The sequence below is a fragment of the Bos mutus genome, chromosome 14 (assembly GCF_027580195.1).
Source record: "Bos mutus isolate GX-2022 chromosome 14, NWIPB_WYAK_1.1, whole genome shotgun sequence".
Taxonomy (NCBI): domain Eukaryota; kingdom Metazoa; phylum Chordata; class Mammalia; order Artiodactyla; family Bovidae; genus Bos; species Bos mutus.
This window is the reverse complement of record NC_091630.1, coordinates 9082521-9099455: the sequence shown is the minus strand read 5'-3', so window position 1 is coordinate 9099455 and position 16935 is coordinate 9082521.

Genomic DNA, 16935 nt, shown 5'->3' with positions numbered 1-16935 from the left:
ATGAGGAGCTGGTAATCTGAGCCATAATCAGCTCCAGGTCTTGTTTTTTCTGACTCTGTACAGCTTCTCCATCTTCTGCTACAATTAATGTAATCAACCTGATTTCAGTATTCACCATTTGGTGATGTCCTTGTATAAAGTCATCTCTTGTATTGTTGAAAAAGGGTGTTTGCTATAACCAGTGCATTCTCTTGGCAGGATTCTGTTAGCCTTCACCCTGCTTCATTTTGTTTTTCAAGGCCAAACTTGCCTGTTATTCCAGGTATTTCTTGACTTCCTACTTTTGCCTTCCAATACCCTATGATGAATAGGACATTTTTTTTTTTTTTGGTATTAGTTCCAGGAGGTCTTCGAGGTCTTCACAGAACTGATCGACTTCAGCTTCTTTGACATTGCTGGCTGGGGCCTACACTTGGATTACTGTGATGTTGAATGATTTGCCTTCAAAATGAGCCAAAATCATTCTGTCCTTTTTAAGATTATATCAGAGTATTGCATTTTGGACTCTTTTGTTGAGAGCAGTGAGAACTACTCCATTTCTTCTACGGGATTCTTGCCCACAGTAGTGGATATAATGGTTATCTGAATTAAATTCACCCATTCCAGCCCATTTTAGTTCACTGATTCCTAAGATGTTGATGTGCACTGGTGCCAACTCCTGCTTGATCAAGTTTAACTTACCTTGATTCATGGGCCTATCATTCCAGGTTCTTATGCAACACTGTTGTTTATAGCATAGGCTTTTACTTTCACCACCAGACACACCCAGAACTGAGTGCCATTTCTGCTTTGGCCCAGCCACGTTAGAGTTGTCCTCCACTCTTCCCAGCAGCATACTGGACACTTTCTGACCTGAGTGGCTCATCTTTCAATGTCATAATTTTTGCCTTTTATGTTTACTCACGTTTTTACCTTTTTTGTGCTAATTCATCTCTCTGTGTAGACAGATTTCTAACCAGCTTATAGTCTTTCTGACTGCAAAACTTACTTTAATCTTTCCTCTAGTACAGGTGTGTTGGTGATAAATTCTCTCAGTGTTTGTTTTCAGTCTGAAAATTATTTATTTTGCCTTTATTTTTTAAAGAGAATGTTGTTGGTTATAACAGCTGACAAATTGTTTTGTTTTCTTTACCCAGTCAACATGTCATTTCATTTTTTGGCTTATTTTATTATAAGAAGTCTACTGTCATTGTTGGCTTTTTTTTTTTTTTCTGCACATATTTCTTTTTTCCCTGACTGCTTCAGGACTTTTTTTTTTTAATTTTTGGTTTTTAACAATGTTGCTATAATGTGCCTCGGTGTATTTAGCCCATATTTAGTTTCTTAAGACTTTTGAAAATATTACGTACTGGTAAAGGGCATCAGAATACGCTATTTCAAATTATGCTGCTCGGTATATTAATTAATCTGGGGTTGTAAACACTGGAAAAACATAAAATTCAAGGAGAGGCTTTCTCTGAATTCCTATTATCTACCTAAAGACAAATCGACCAAAAGGAACTCCATTGCCAAAGGTATCCTCCCTGAGATTTTCACCAACCAGGGAAATTGACTCATCACATGAGAGGAGATTAGAAGTTGGCACAGTTCAGTCAGTGGCTCAGTCGTGTCTGACTCTTTGTGACCCAGTGGACTGCAGCATGCCAGGATTCCCTGTCCTTCACCAAATCCCAGAGCTTGCTCAAACTCATGTCCATCGAGTCGGTGATGCCATCCAACCATCTCATCCTCTGTCATCCCCTTCTCCTGCCTTCAATCTTTCTGAACATTGGGGTCTTTTCTAATGAGTCAGCTCTTTGCATCAGGTGGCCAAAGTACTGGAATTTCAGCTTTAGAGTCACCCAGATAAACTTTGTCACAAATACTTCTTGTTTATTCTTCTAAAGACCCATTCATCTTCCCTAAAAATTGCTTACTCTTTCCTACAAGGCTTATACCCCTCTTCCTTTTCCCTATTAAAATGGTATTTAACCCTAAATCCTAAAGCCACCTCTTTGAATTACTCAATTTTCCTGAGTATCACCCATGCATACATGAGATATTAATGTTAGTAAATTTCTGTTTATTTATCTCTTGTTAATCTGTCTTTTATTACAAGAGCCTCTAAAAACTCAAAATGTAAGAAGGATAATTATTTTTCCCCTCTTACATTGGCTTCTATCAATCTTGAAGAACTCTTAGCTCTCTATATATTTCCTGGTATTTCATAGCATCTCATAGTGTCCCACATATGTCCCAAATGTCTTGATAGACATCTATTTCCTTAATGTTAAATATGCTTCATATCCAAAAACTACTCTGTTAAATATTTAAGTTTGCCTGTAGGCATTTCCATGATAAACTGATAATTCAGATACTATTAAAGTCTAGGAGAAAAAAACAGAATTTCACATCTCCTTTGTCTTTGAGAGCTTAAATAACTATTTTTGGTATTTTCTGTAAAGGAGAGTATGATCCCTTGAGATTTGCAAAAGTTCCCTGATTATAGACAGTGGCACAATGAATGTCCAAATTAGATTACTGCCAAATATGAAAAATAAAACAAGACAAAAAATATCTAAGGCAGGGTTTTGAGAGTTTAATGAACAAAGTGTCCATTAATTTAGGCTGCCTGGAAAACACTTCTATGCTTGGGTCATAAAGTCAAAGATCTTTCTGTTCTGCAGTTTTTAACCAGGTTATTTGTAATGGTGAGGTTCAGACCGTCAACTTTAGACAAGATAATCTCAAACTATCATTTAATTTTTTGATGGTGAATTTTCCAAATGGTCCTTTGGATATATGTTGTGTGCATGCTCAGTCTCTAAGTCGTGCCTGACTCTTTGCAACCCCGTGGACTATAGCTTGCTAGGCTCCTCTGTCCATGGCATTTTCCAGGCAAGAATATAGGGCTGGGTTGCCATTTGCTCCTCCAGGGGATCTTCCCAACCCAGAGATCAAACCCATGTCTCCTGCATTGGCAGGCAGGTTCTTTAACACTGAACTACTTGGGAAGCCCTGGTTATACATTAGTATTCATTAAACTGCATTTTCTCCTCCCTTCTTTCTTTTTTCTTTTCATTTTGTCATTTGTAAATTCTTGCAAAATCAAAGTGTTTACATTTTTACACAAGAAAGTACTATATTTAAACTTTCAGTTCAGTTCAGTTCAGTCGCTTAGTCGGGTCCAAGTCTTTGCAACCCCATGGACTGCAGCACGCCAGGCCTCCCTGTCCTTCGCCATTTCCTGAAGCTTGCTCAAGCTCAAACTTGTCCACTGAGTCGGTGATGCCATTCAACCATCTCATCCTCTGGTCTCCCCTTCTCCTCTCACCTTCAATCTTTCCCAGTATCGAGATCTTTTCAAATGAGTCAGTTCTTCACATCAGGTGGCCAAAATATTGGAGTTTCAGCTTCCACATCAGTCCTTCCAATGAATATTTAGGACCGATCTCCTTTAGGATGGACTGATTGGATCTCCTTGCAGTCCAAGGGACTCACAAGCATCTTCTCCAGCACCACAGTTCAAAAGCATCAATTCTTCAGCACTCAGTTTTCTTTATAGTCCAACTCTCCCATCCATACGTGACTACTGGAAAAACCATAGCTTTGACTAGAGGGACCTTTGTTGGCAAAGTAATGTCTCTGCTTTTTAAATGCTTTCTAGGTTGATCATAACTTTCCTTCCAAGGAGTAAGAATCTTTTAATTTCATGGCTGCAGTCACCATCTGCAGTGATTTTGGGGCCCAAAATAAAGTGTCTCACTGTTTTCATTGTTTCCCCATCTATTTGCCATGAAGTGATAGATGTCGTGATTTTAGTTTACTGAATGTTGAGTTTTAAGCCAGTTTTTTCACTCTTTTCTTTCACTTTCATCAAGAGGCTCTTGATATTCATTACATATGTAAGATATTCATTACATATGTAAGATATTCATCACATAGCTATTAAAATCAAAAGGTTGCTTTGAAACTACCAAGAAATTTTTTCACCTATCATATTTTTTTAGGAGGAATTGTCTAGCATATCAACTGATGTTCTTGATGAATAATCCTCAATCTAGTTATTCTTACTTCTTCTTTCTTTTGCTCCTTTCTCAACTTAAAAAATGCACAACATGAGAGTTTGAAGGTAAGTTTTATTTGGAGCAATATGAGGGCTGTACCATGAGAGATAGCACCTTAGATAGCTCTGAGAAACTGTTCCAAGAAGGGAGGAGGGAAGGACAGTATGTGATTTTGGTAAAAGGGGAGTACATGCAATCAAGCAGGTTTATTTTTTAGAAAGCTTCTGCTGGTCTCATAAAGTTTCTGCTAGTCATGAGAAATAGTCGTCACCATGAAGGATTTGTGTGCTTTTCTAGATATGAGGTGAATTGGGCTCATAAAATCAGATCCTAAGAATACCTAACCATCTGAGAACCAGTCCTGACAGTTTTGCCAGAGCACAGAGTTCTTCATTTATGCTCTCCATCCTGAGCTCTTTCGGGGAGTGTCGGAGGTCCGCAGTTGCAGCAGCACATGATTTAATCCTTGTAGAGATAGACGGCAAGTGCCAGTTTGTGGTTGACATCATTGATTTTAAACCTTTGTCTGGAATGCTCTCAGTAATTAGCTTGAATGTTCTAAATGCCACAGTACCTCTGCAGCAAGACTCATGATCTTAAAACTTTAAATCTTATAGTTTATATTATAGCATATTATAGTATATATACATGTATTATATAATCTTGTAGCCTATTATATTATCTGAGTACAGATAGACTGTCACTTGGCATACCCCATACACCTAACATGAGAGGTCTATTCGTTACCCATTAGTTGTTGGGAACAAAAATTTTGTTTCAAGAAACCTAGGGAAAATAAAGGGTCCAACATTCACTAGCGCAGAAAGTTCAGTTTTTATAGTATGTCTTGGAACATTCCTGCACCTTCTCTTCCCCTTACCTCAGCCCCTAAATCATAATTCAGAGCCTCAGAAGTCCATGTTCCCTTCATCATGTATAATAGATTTGGAAAATTACATTTAAGGATGGTTCTTTATTGACATATATTGACACTGAAGACCATAAAAGCTGATTAGACAAATAATATGACAAGCAGATTACTGATAGATCATTATTACTTTTTCTTTCTGCCTAATGAACATTAGTATTACTTACTATGCTCTTAAGTCAACAAGGACAATATCAGCAAATTCAGAAAGGAAATGGAAATTCAAGACATTTTTTAAAAACCATCTCAAGCCATTTAGGTAAAGACAGTCAGTATATTTCCACAAACAAAAGGAAAATATGGCCTTTGCTTATTTTCACCCTTAGGATTTCCCTCACAGAGACTTTCTCATCTGGAATGTCTTCTTTGAGAAAGACATTCTTCACCTCTATCAATTCAAACTCGACCTTTGCCTTGAGGCTCAGCTGGAACACCACTCCCCCAACAGAACCTTCATCAGTCTTTTATTCCTCGGGACGTCTTAAGCAATTATGGAATTTAATACTTGGCACTTATACTCTGTTATGTATTTTCCAACACTGTTTAATGAATTTAATTTTTTTCCTCAACTAAAGAGAGAAGGGTGTCCCCCACAGTCCCTGTAACTGTGTAAAGTATATACTTGGTGATTCATCCTTGACTGGCTTTATATATTCTAGTGCAGCAGTCTCCAACCTTTTTGGCACTAGGGACCAATTTTGTGGAAGGCAATTTTCCATGGAAGGGTGGGGGGGGGGTGGTGGTTTCAGGATGATTCAACTGTATTGCTTTCATTGTGTATGTTATTTCTACAATTATTACATCACCTCCACCTTAGATCATAAGGCATTTGATTCTAGAGGTTGGGGACCCTGTTCTATTGAATGCTAAAGAAACATCTAATTATATTGCTTTTCTTGTGTGTAAATCCATTTCCTATTTCCAGTTTTACTCATAGATAAAAATCATCTGACCCCAAATTCTATTATTCATTACATGTTCATATATAGCTTGTATAGATATATATATTTAATCTGTTGTCTTCTTAATTTTTCTTTTATTTATTATGGTCAATACAGCATAAATTTATAGAGAATTGGTAATTTCAGCTCAAATTCTTTAATACTATATCTTATTTTTAGATTAGATGCCTAAACAATTAAGCTCTCACTACTTAAAGAATCAAGAAAAATGCCCTTAATTTTTTATATAAAAAGAAAAAGCTTAATACAATTTTTCTGCTTCAAAAAATATGTACTAGCATCAGGAAAATTAAAGTTGTGGTGAAAGAAAAGAAAGTGAAAGTCACCCAGTCATGTCTGACTCTTTGCGACCCCATGGACTGTAGCCTGCCAGGCTCCTCTGTCCATGGAATTCACCAGGCAAGAATACTGGAGTGGGTAGCCATTCCCTTCTCAAGGGGATCTTCCCAATGCAGAGAATGAACCCAGATCCCACATTGCAGGCAGATTCTTTACCATCTGAGCCACCAGGGAAGCCCCCAACTTTCCCAGTAGGGTTTCCCAGGTTGGGAAAGTTGTGGTGCAACACATCATATAATTCATTTATTTGCATTTTTCTTTAATCAACAAGCCATTTGGCATCATGTAGACAATGCTAAGGTGTATATGACGCCAAAGCATTTAACTTAACAGTCAACTAATATATGGGAATGAAAGTCAAAATAATTTCGTTTCTATATTTATGGTATTGACATTTTTAATGGAAACAGTCATATTAATTTATGTTTTTAAAGATTATATCATGGTCCCTCAAATTCAGACTAACAAAGGATGGGGAAAAACATTAATATTATTTTGTGTCTTCCATGAGGCCCCTTGCTCCTCTCTTAAACCTATGAGGACTCCTGGCTTAAGGCAGAGATGTTTTACCCCTGTCACAGCTAGTGGAAATTTGCTGAGGAGAAGAGGGAAATGTTTTATTGATCGCAAACAGAAATTGTCTCAAGAAGCTTCTATCTTTACAAATAAAAGCTCAGCTGAAAACCAGTATGATACTGAAAGCATGATGAATTGATTCAAAGGAGGAAACAGACAATTTTTTTGATCAGAAAATGCCAACATTCAGCATTTTTCCTTTGTGTAAAAGCACAGAAAGTAATATTAAACTAAGTGGTCATAAATATGTCTTGCCATATTCTAATTACACCATAATTTTTCTTGCATTTGATAATAATTCAGATTCTGACAGTATCATCTGAGGTGTGAAAACATTAAATTATAAATTCTAACACCTATCTTCCCAAAAAAGGTACTGGGCTAGAACCAATGTCTAATGCTAAGGGGAAATAAATCTTCGAGCCAGAAGACTTGGACTCAAGCCTCTGCTACCTACTAACCAGTTTTACTCTGTCATTAACTAGCTATGTCACCTTGGGCTGCTTTAACTTTCTGAGCCTATTTCTCTCATCTCTCGCTCTCTCTCATCTATAAAATACAATTATCAATGTCCACTTCACCCTTCTGTGGTAAGATTAAATGAATAAGAGATAGAAACAGTCTTTGTAAATCATAAAATGCCAAAATGATAAAATAAAAATCAGCATCCCAGATCCCGGACTTCTCTGTTATTCAGATTATGGGAAAACAAACAGGTTATAGAGTTATCACACCCTTTCATTTGCTCAGCATGAAAGTGAAAGTGTCAGTTGCTCAGTCATGTCCCACTCTTTGCTACTCCATGGTCTGTAGCCCGCCAGGCTCCACTGTCCATGGAATTCTCCAGGCAAGAACTATTCTCTGCTCCAGCGATCTTTCCAACCCAGGGATCAAACCTGGGTCTCCTGCATTGCAGGCTGATTCTTTACGAACTGAGGCATGAGGAAAGCCCTATAGTCACAATAATTTAATCACTGTCCTTTAACAGAATGGATGTTTAAAGTCCCACCCTCTTCTGAATATTTAGTATCAAGTTGCACAAAGCATTTGCATGATTGACTTATCTATTTTCTTTTGAATGTTAGTGATGGACAGAATCTATATTGAATGTATTTGCCTTTGGTCAATCAAAAGAAAAGCCTAAAAAAATCACAAAAATATAAAGGATGCCTTGCAAAGATGGCAATCATATTAACAGCTAAATAAATGCATAAACCTACTCCAGAGTCATTCAATATGTAATGGTAGAAAAGATTGTCAAATTCATACAACCCTACGATCTGGAAGAGAACTTGGAAATTCTCTACCTCGTTACATCATGAGAAAATCCTAACATTTTGCATCAAACCCGGTCCTTTTCATTATATCCCAGCAGTCAAGATTTTTCTTCTCCACTCTACAGCTACATTTTGCCTGAGTTCATAGTCATTTCTTAAATGACATGGTAGTTTTTCTACATTTCTTGTTTGTTTTTCTGGAAAGTATCACAAATTATTACGTCAGTTCCTGGTAAGAGATCTCAGAGAACTTAGAGAGCTCAGAGAATTTAGGAGTGGAAGGACTGAGTGACAATGAAAACAACCTTTTTACCTACTTTTAAGATGAACTTTAAAGTAAATATTTTCAAAAGTTATTCCAGTGAATATTTACACTATCCTAAATAAAATACTTTGGCCACCTGATGTGAAAAGCTGACTCTTAAAAAGACCCTGATGCTTGGAAAGATTGAAGGCCAGAAGAAAAGGGGATGACAGAGGATGAGATGGTTGGATGGCATCACCGACTCAATGGACTTGAGTTTGAGTAAGCTCCAGGAGTTGGTGATGGACAGGGAGACCTGATATGATGCAGTCCCTGGGTTGCCAAGAGTTGGGCATGACTGAGTGACTGAATTGAACTGAAATAAAATATGTTTCATTTCTGTTTGTCAATATTTCTGTCTCTACAGAATTTTTTAAAATTAAATGGGCTTTTGTTTTAGTAGATCTTCTGATAGTTTTACTATGCTAGATATTTTCAAATCCGTTTAATAAGGTTATGATAAGTATAGCTAGGCTTGTTTTACACATAAAATTAATGCATATATAACATTAATTCCAAGTTCAGAAATTAATTTTTAAAAATAATGTATTTTCAATAATAAGCTATAGAATTATTCAGATGTTCTAAACATCACTGTTAAAAACAGACCCCTATTTTTCGCCTTTTTCTCCAATGTAATCAGACTTCACCAGAATGATGTATGTATGTATGCACGTGTGCTCAGTTCAATTCAATTGCTCAGTAGTGTCCGACTCTTTGCGACCCCATGGACTGCAGCACGCCAGGCCTCCCTGTCCATCATCAACTCCCAGAGTTCACTCAAACTCATGTCCATTGAGTCGGTGATGATCTCCAACCATCTCATCCTCTATATGTGTGCTCAGTCATGTCCAGCTCTTTGTGACTACATGGACTGTAGCCTGCCAGTCTCCTCTGTCCATGGAATTTTTCCAGGGAAGAATACTGGAGTGGGTTGCTATTTCCTCCTCCAGGAATGTATTTCCACCTATAGACAGAAATTTTAAAGCATTTGTTTTGTCAGGAACTGGATAAAGAACAAGAGAAATTGAAAAGAAAAAAATTTCAAGAAAAATTGAAAAGGCAAAAATTGAAAATATATTTAACCCATATTCTCTAGGCCTCAGAAGTCTGTGACTTCAAAGTAAAGTAGCACTTCCTTTTTTTACAACTGATTCGTCTTGGTGCAGCACTCATCATGTGTGACTTAGTGTTTGTTGTTGCTGTTCTGTTGCTAAGTCCTATTCGACTTGGAGACACTAGTCTTTTATTTAGATGTCCTTCTCCCAGGTGCCTCTGGGGATCCTGAAAACATATGCTATGCTCTCAAAACACAGGCTCCAAGAGTCTTTTGTGGTACTCACCAGTTACTTGGACCCTGCTCCCCGACTCTGGACCCTGTTCCCCAGTTCTGAGTTGAACTTCAATTCATATGTGTCTCTGGAGGGATTCCTCCTCTTCAACTTCACCTCAAGCATAGTGGCAAACTCATCTCTCAACTCTCTGAAGCACAACAGGACTACACAATATTTAATAAGACTATTCCCTGAAGAAACAAGATAAGGGATCTATAATACAAAAAAAGATTTGGATATGGTTGTTTTTAAAATCTACAATCTCAAGCCAGAAGTCAAAGGTCTCCTGGAGCCATTTTTCCCCTTAGATTTTGTCCTGCTTCACTGTCCTAAAAATCAACCTTCTGTGCCATCTCTTGTTTCTCTGATTTCATGCAGTTCAGTTTAATTCCTGATAAACGGAAGCATACCTCTTCTATTATAAGCTAGATGCCAACTTCCTGAGGCTAAAGAGAAAAGACATAGCTTTCTTTCCTCTTGACTCCCTCAGGAGACCTCAACTTCTGCACTTGATTGACCTTTCCTATTCTGATTCACGGGGCACATGCATTCTCTTCAGGGAGAAATCCTTCCCCTTCCTGAGATATTGGTCTACCCAAGTACCTAAGGACAATTCCACAATGCAAAATTCCTGTGTATTTCCCAAAATGCTGAACATCACATATTCAAAAACAAAAAATCAATGGACTCAACAATGTTGGGGCTAGGTAGTAACACTTTAGTTTCTGTTTCCAGCATTTTGCAAGCAAATGCTTGCATGAGAAAACTCACAAACACATGTATCACATAAAAACAAGTGAAGAAATAATAGTACTAACTAAGGGCAATCTAAATCAGAACCTCATTAACAAAGAACATTTGCTATCTTAGTCTTAAGTGTCTGCATGTAGATTGCCTCCCTACATCAAGATATTCTTAACAAGAAGTATATAAACTTTCTGTATGTCTGAATAACTTAAAAAAAAAAACTCTCCAAAGATAAACCTTCCCAGAATAAAGAAAGGATCATTCACAAGAGGGGGAAAAAAACAACTCCACCCTAAAAAACAGAAATTAAATTCTAGTTATTTTTTAAAAGTCAATGTTTTAAAAACAGTTTTAGATTCATAGTAAAATCAAGAGGAGGGTACAGAGATTTCCCATATTTTCCCTGTCCTGACACATACATAACTTTTCCAGTTTCCCATATTTTCCCTGTCCTGACACATACATAACTTCTTTTTATCAACATCATCCATCAGAGTGGGTGGTACATTTGTTAGAACTGATAAACCTATTTTGACACAGCATAATCACCCAAATTCTATTATTTATATTGGGGTTCATCCTGGATATTGTCCGTACTATGGGCTTGCACCAGTGTATAGTGATATATATCCATCATTACAGTATTATACAGAATTTTTTCACTGCCCTAAAAATCTTCTATACACTGCATATTAATCTCTCACCACTCCTCAATTCCTCATAAAGACTGATATGTTTACTGTCTCCTCATTTGCTTTCCAGGATGTCATACACTTGGAATCATATAGTATGGAAAGTATTACTTCCCACATTGGCTCCTTTCATTTTGTAAAATTCATTCCACGTAATTTCATTGCTTTATAGCTCATTTCTTTTTTCTCACTAAAATATTCCAGAGTCTGAATGGATCAGAGTTTATTTATCCATTCACCTACTAAAGGAGATCTTGGTTGCTTCTTGGCTTCTCTGGTGGCTCAGATGGTAAAGAAATCTGCTGAGATGCAGGAGACCCAGGTTGTATCCTTGGGTTGGAAGATCCCCTGGAGAAGGAAATGGCTATCCACTCCAGTATTCTTGCCTGGAGACTTCCGTGGACTGAGGAGCCTGGCAGGCTACAGTTCATGAGGTCACAGAGAGTAGGACATGACTGAGCGACTGACACTGGTTGCTTCCAAATTTTGGCAATTATATATGAAACAGCCATAAATATTGATTGGCCAAAAAGTTCATTTATTTTTTTCCTAAAAAATGGCTCTAGTGGTGTGCATTAAAAAAAATCAAAATTGGTTAATATTTATGTAGTTATTTTAATATTGAAGATGGAAGAAAATAACATTTTGACATTTGATTTATTATTTCAAGAAAGATAAAAGCACAACTGAAATCCAAAAAAAGAAAAGAAAAAAAAATGTGTGCAATATATGGAGAAAGTGCTGGGACTGAGCCAATGTGTCAAAAGTGGTTTGCAAAATTTTGTGTAGATATTCCTCCTTGGACCATGCTCCACAGTCAAGTAGACCAGTTGAAGTTGACTGCTATCAAATTGAGACATGAATTGAGAACAAGCTGGAATCAAAATCGTCGGGAGAAATATCAATAACCTCAGATATGTAGATGACACCACCCTTATGGCAGAAAGTGAAGAGGAACTAAAAAGCCTCTTGATGAAAGTGAAAGAGGAGAGTGAAAAAGTTGGCTTAAAGCTCAACATTCAGAAAACAAAGATCATGGCAACTGGTCCCATCACTTCATGGGAAATAGATGGGGAAACAGTGGAAACAGTGTCAGACTTTATTTTTTGGGGCTCCAAAATCACTGCAGATGGTGACTGCAGCCATGAAATTAAAAGACGCTTACTAATTGGACGGAAAGTTATGAACAACCTAGATAGCATATTCAAAAGCAGAGACATTACTTTGCCAACAAAGGTCCATCTAGTCAAGGCTATGGTTTTTCCAGTGGTCATGTATGGATGTGAGAGTTGGACTGTGAAGAAGGCTGAGCACCGAAGAATTGATGCCTTTGAGCTGTGATGTTGGAGAAGACTCTTGAGAGTCCTTGGACTGCAAGGAGATCCAACCAGTCCATTCTGAAGGAGATCAGCCCTGGGATTTCTTTGGAAGGAATGATGCTAAAGCTGAAACTCCAGTACTTTGGCCACCTCATGCGAAGAGTTGACTCATTGGAAAAGACTCTGATGCTGGGAGGGATTGGGGGCAGGAGGAGAAGGAGATGACAGAGGATGAGATGGCTGGATGGCATCACTGACTCGATGGACGTGAGTCTGGGTGAACTCCGGGAGTTGGTGATGGACAGGGAGGCCTGGCATGCTGCGATTCATGGGGTCGCAAAGAGTCGGACACGACTGAGAGACTGAACTGAACTGAACATTCTACAATGCAGGAGATGGCTGACATAGCCCAAATATCAAGTGTTGAAAATCATCTGCACCAGTTTGATGTTTGGGCTTCACATAAGTTAAGTGAAAAAAACCTTCTTAACTATATTTCCACTTAAATATAACGTGACCATATTCTTGACTTAAACATAATGAAAACACTTCATTTTTAAAAGAAATTGTGATAGGCAATGAAAAACGGACACTATACAATAATGTGGAACAGAAGAGATTGTGAGGGAAGCAAAATAAGCCACAATCAAAGGCCAATCTTCATTCAAAAAAAAAGCTATTGTTGTGTATATAGTGGTATTAGAAGAGAGCCCTCTATTATGAGCTCCTTCCAGAAAACCAATTAATACAAGTACTGAGACTGTGAGGAGCTTCTGGTTCAAGATGGCAGAGTAGACGAACATGAGCTCATGTCCTCCTGCGAGAGCACCAAAATCACAAATAGCTGTTGAACAACTATCAACAGGAGGATGCTGGAACCTACCAAAAAAAGACACCGCACATCCAAAGAGAAAGAAAAAACCACAGTGAGATGGTAGGAGGGGCACAATCATGATAAAATCAAATCCCATACCCACCAGTTGGATGACCCCCAAACTGGAGAACAATAATACCGAAGAAGTTCTCTCACTTTTGTGAAGGTTCTGAATCCCACGTCAGGCTTCCCAGCCTGGACACCTGACAAAGCGACTGGGAATTCCCAGGGAATCTGACCTTGAAGGCCAGAGGGATTTGACTGCAAGACTTCCACAGGACTGGAGGAAGACTCAGATTTGGAGGGTGCACACAAAACCTTTCATGCACCAAGACTCAGAGGAAAGGAGCAGTGACCCCAAGGAGACTGATCCAAAACTACCGGCTAGTGTTGGAGGGTCTCCTGTGGAGTTGGGGGTTGGCAAGGGCTCACCACAGGGATGGGGGCACCAGTCTGGAAAGGTCCCCCTTGGCATAAACTCTCTTGGAGGTCACCATCAACCTGATCATAGAGACCACAAACTGAAGGGCTGGGTCATCTCAGACCAAAAAACTACCAAGGAGGGAGTGCAATCCCTCCCATCAGCAGATAATTGGATTAAAGCTTTACTGAGCAGGGCTTCCCAGATGGCTCTAGTGGTAAAGAACTCACCCACCAGTGCACAAGACTTAAGAGATGTGGGTTTGATCCCTGGGTTGGGAAGATCACCTGGAGAAGGAAATGGCAACCCACTCCAGTATTCTTGCCTGTAGAATCCCACGGAGAGAGGAGTTTGGAGAGCTACGGTCCAAAGGGTCACAAAGAGTAAGACACAACTGATGTGATGTCACACATGAGCAAGGCTCTGCCCACCAGAGCAAGACCCAGTTTTTCCCACCACCAGTCCCTCCCATCAGGAAGCTAACATGAGCTCTTAGCCTCCTCCACCAGAGGGCAGACAGAAGGAAGAACCACAGTCCCACGCTGACCAAAACAAAAGCCACATTACAGAAAATTAACCAGCATGAAAAATCAGAAAGTTATGTCCCAGATGAAGGGGCAACATAAAGCCCCAGAAAAAAACAACTAAATGAAAGGGAGAGAGGCAACCTTACAGAAAAAGAATTCAGAATAATGATAGTGAAGACGATTCAGGACCTCAGAAAAAGAATGGAAGCAAAGATTGAGAGCATGCATGAAGTGTTGACAGAACGATGGAAATCACTGCTACAGAACAGAGTATAGGAAAAAGAATGAAAAGAAATGAAGGCAGCCTAAGAGACCTCTAAGACAACATTAAACACACTGCTGCTGCTGCTGCTGCTAAGTCGCTTCAGTCGTGTCCGACTCTGTGCGACCCCATAGACGGCAGCCCAACAGGCTTCGCTGTCCCTGGGATTCTCCAGGTAAGAACACTGGAGTGGGTTGCCATTTCCTTCTCCAATGCATGAAAGTGAAAAGTGAAAGTGAAGCCGCTCAGGTGTGTCTGACTCTTAGCAACCCTATGGACTGCAGCCTACCAGGCTCCTCCATCCATGGGATTTTCCAGGCAAGAGTACTGGAGTGGGGTGCCATTGCCTTCTCCATTAAACACACTAACATTTGCATTATAGGTGTCCCAGAGGGAGAAGAGGGAGAGAAAGGACCTGAGAAAGTATTTGAAGAGATAATAGCTGAAAACTTCTCTAACATGAGAAAAGAAATAGTCAACCAGGTCCAGGAAGCACAGAAAGTCCCAGGCAGGATAAACCCCAGGAGGAACACATCAAGACACATAGTAATCAAACTGACAAAAATTAAAGACAGAGATAAAATATTAAAAACAACAAAGGAAAAATAACAAATAACATTCAAGGAAATGCCCATCAGGCTATCAGCTGTTTTCTCAACCAAAACTCTACAAGCCAAAAGGAAATGGCATGATATATTTAAAATGATGAAAGGGAAGAACCTACAAGCAAGAATACTCTACCCAGCAAGACTCTCCTTCAGATTTGACGGAGAAATCAACAGCTTTCCAAACAAGCAAAAGTTAAGAGAATTCAGCACCACCAAACCAGCTTTACAACAAATGCTAAAGGAACTTCCCTAGGCAGGAAACAAGAGGAGGAAAATATCTATCTACAGAAAATAAGCCCAAAACAAACTAAGAAAATGGTAACAGGATCATACATATTGATAATTACCTTAAATGTAAACAGATTAAATGCACCAACCAAAAGACATAGACTGGTTGAGCAGATGAAAACGTGTGCATGGATGCAATTCCATCACTCTGCTTGACTCCCCAAATTGCATGATATTATTTTATATTGTTAGGCTAATCATGTTCCATTATGGCTTGCAATTGTAATTATCTTTTATTTTTGTCTGGCTATTCATTGTGAAAATTGATAAACATCTTTTGCTATTGTGATTATGTAACTATTTCTCAGTTAATACAATTGTATCATGATTGGTCAACAGAAAAATAATAGAATTCTATATAATCAAAGCTACCATTTTATAGAAAAACCTGTAATCACTTTTTAAAATCCAGACTCATATCAGAATTATCTTGGAATTTTTTTGAAAAATACAAATATCCAGGTATTGCTTCTTTTTTTGACTAGAGTTCCAGATATGTTTCTAATGAGTTCCAGCCACAATTGGACTCATTGGAAAAGACTCTGATGCTGGGAAGGATTGGGGGCAGGAGGAGAAGGGGACGACAGAGGATGAGATGGCTGGATGGCATCACTGACTCGATGGATGTGAGTCTGAGTGAACTCCGGGAGTTGGTGATGGACAAGGAGGCTTGGCGTGCTGCAGTTCATGGGGTCACAAAGAGTCGTACATGACTGAGCAACTGAACTGAACTGAACTGGACTATATGAGGACCTTCTACTTTTATCTAGTTTGTTTCACTTTTTGCATTTCATATTCAGTGATCTCATTTAATTTATGTTTTCCAATTTCTCCACTTTTTTAACATTCTTTCTCAAGCTTTTATTAAGCAAAGTAGAAAATCTCTTGTATACATACATATAAATAATATGTATAACATATATTTTAGAAAATTAGTAATTTTGCCTAAACATTTAGCCTAAAGCTAAAACATTTGACATTTTCATTCCACTTGTTTGACTTATGAATATGATGTTATTTTTCTAATTTAAAAAATAGATATGCATCAAGCAACAAAAGTTTTCTATAGTAAACTATAGTCAATATCTTATAATAACCTATAATGAAAAATAATTTCAAAAAATAATATGTGTATATGTATAATTAAATCACAAAAAAAATTCTACCTTATGAAATTTAGTAGTCTTTATCTTTTTGCCAGTTTTTCTAATGTCCTATGGACACCTAATAATAATGTGGAGATACAAAAATTTTAAATATACTTGTATAGTATATAAGAATAATATAAATTAATATAAATAGAAATTTATTACATTTAAATTATTAATGACATAATTCAAGCTGCTTTTATTTTTTCTGCACTTGATAAAATATTCTCAGAGAAATGTTAATATGTCTCACTATGATTATATATATTTTTCTTCTATTTCT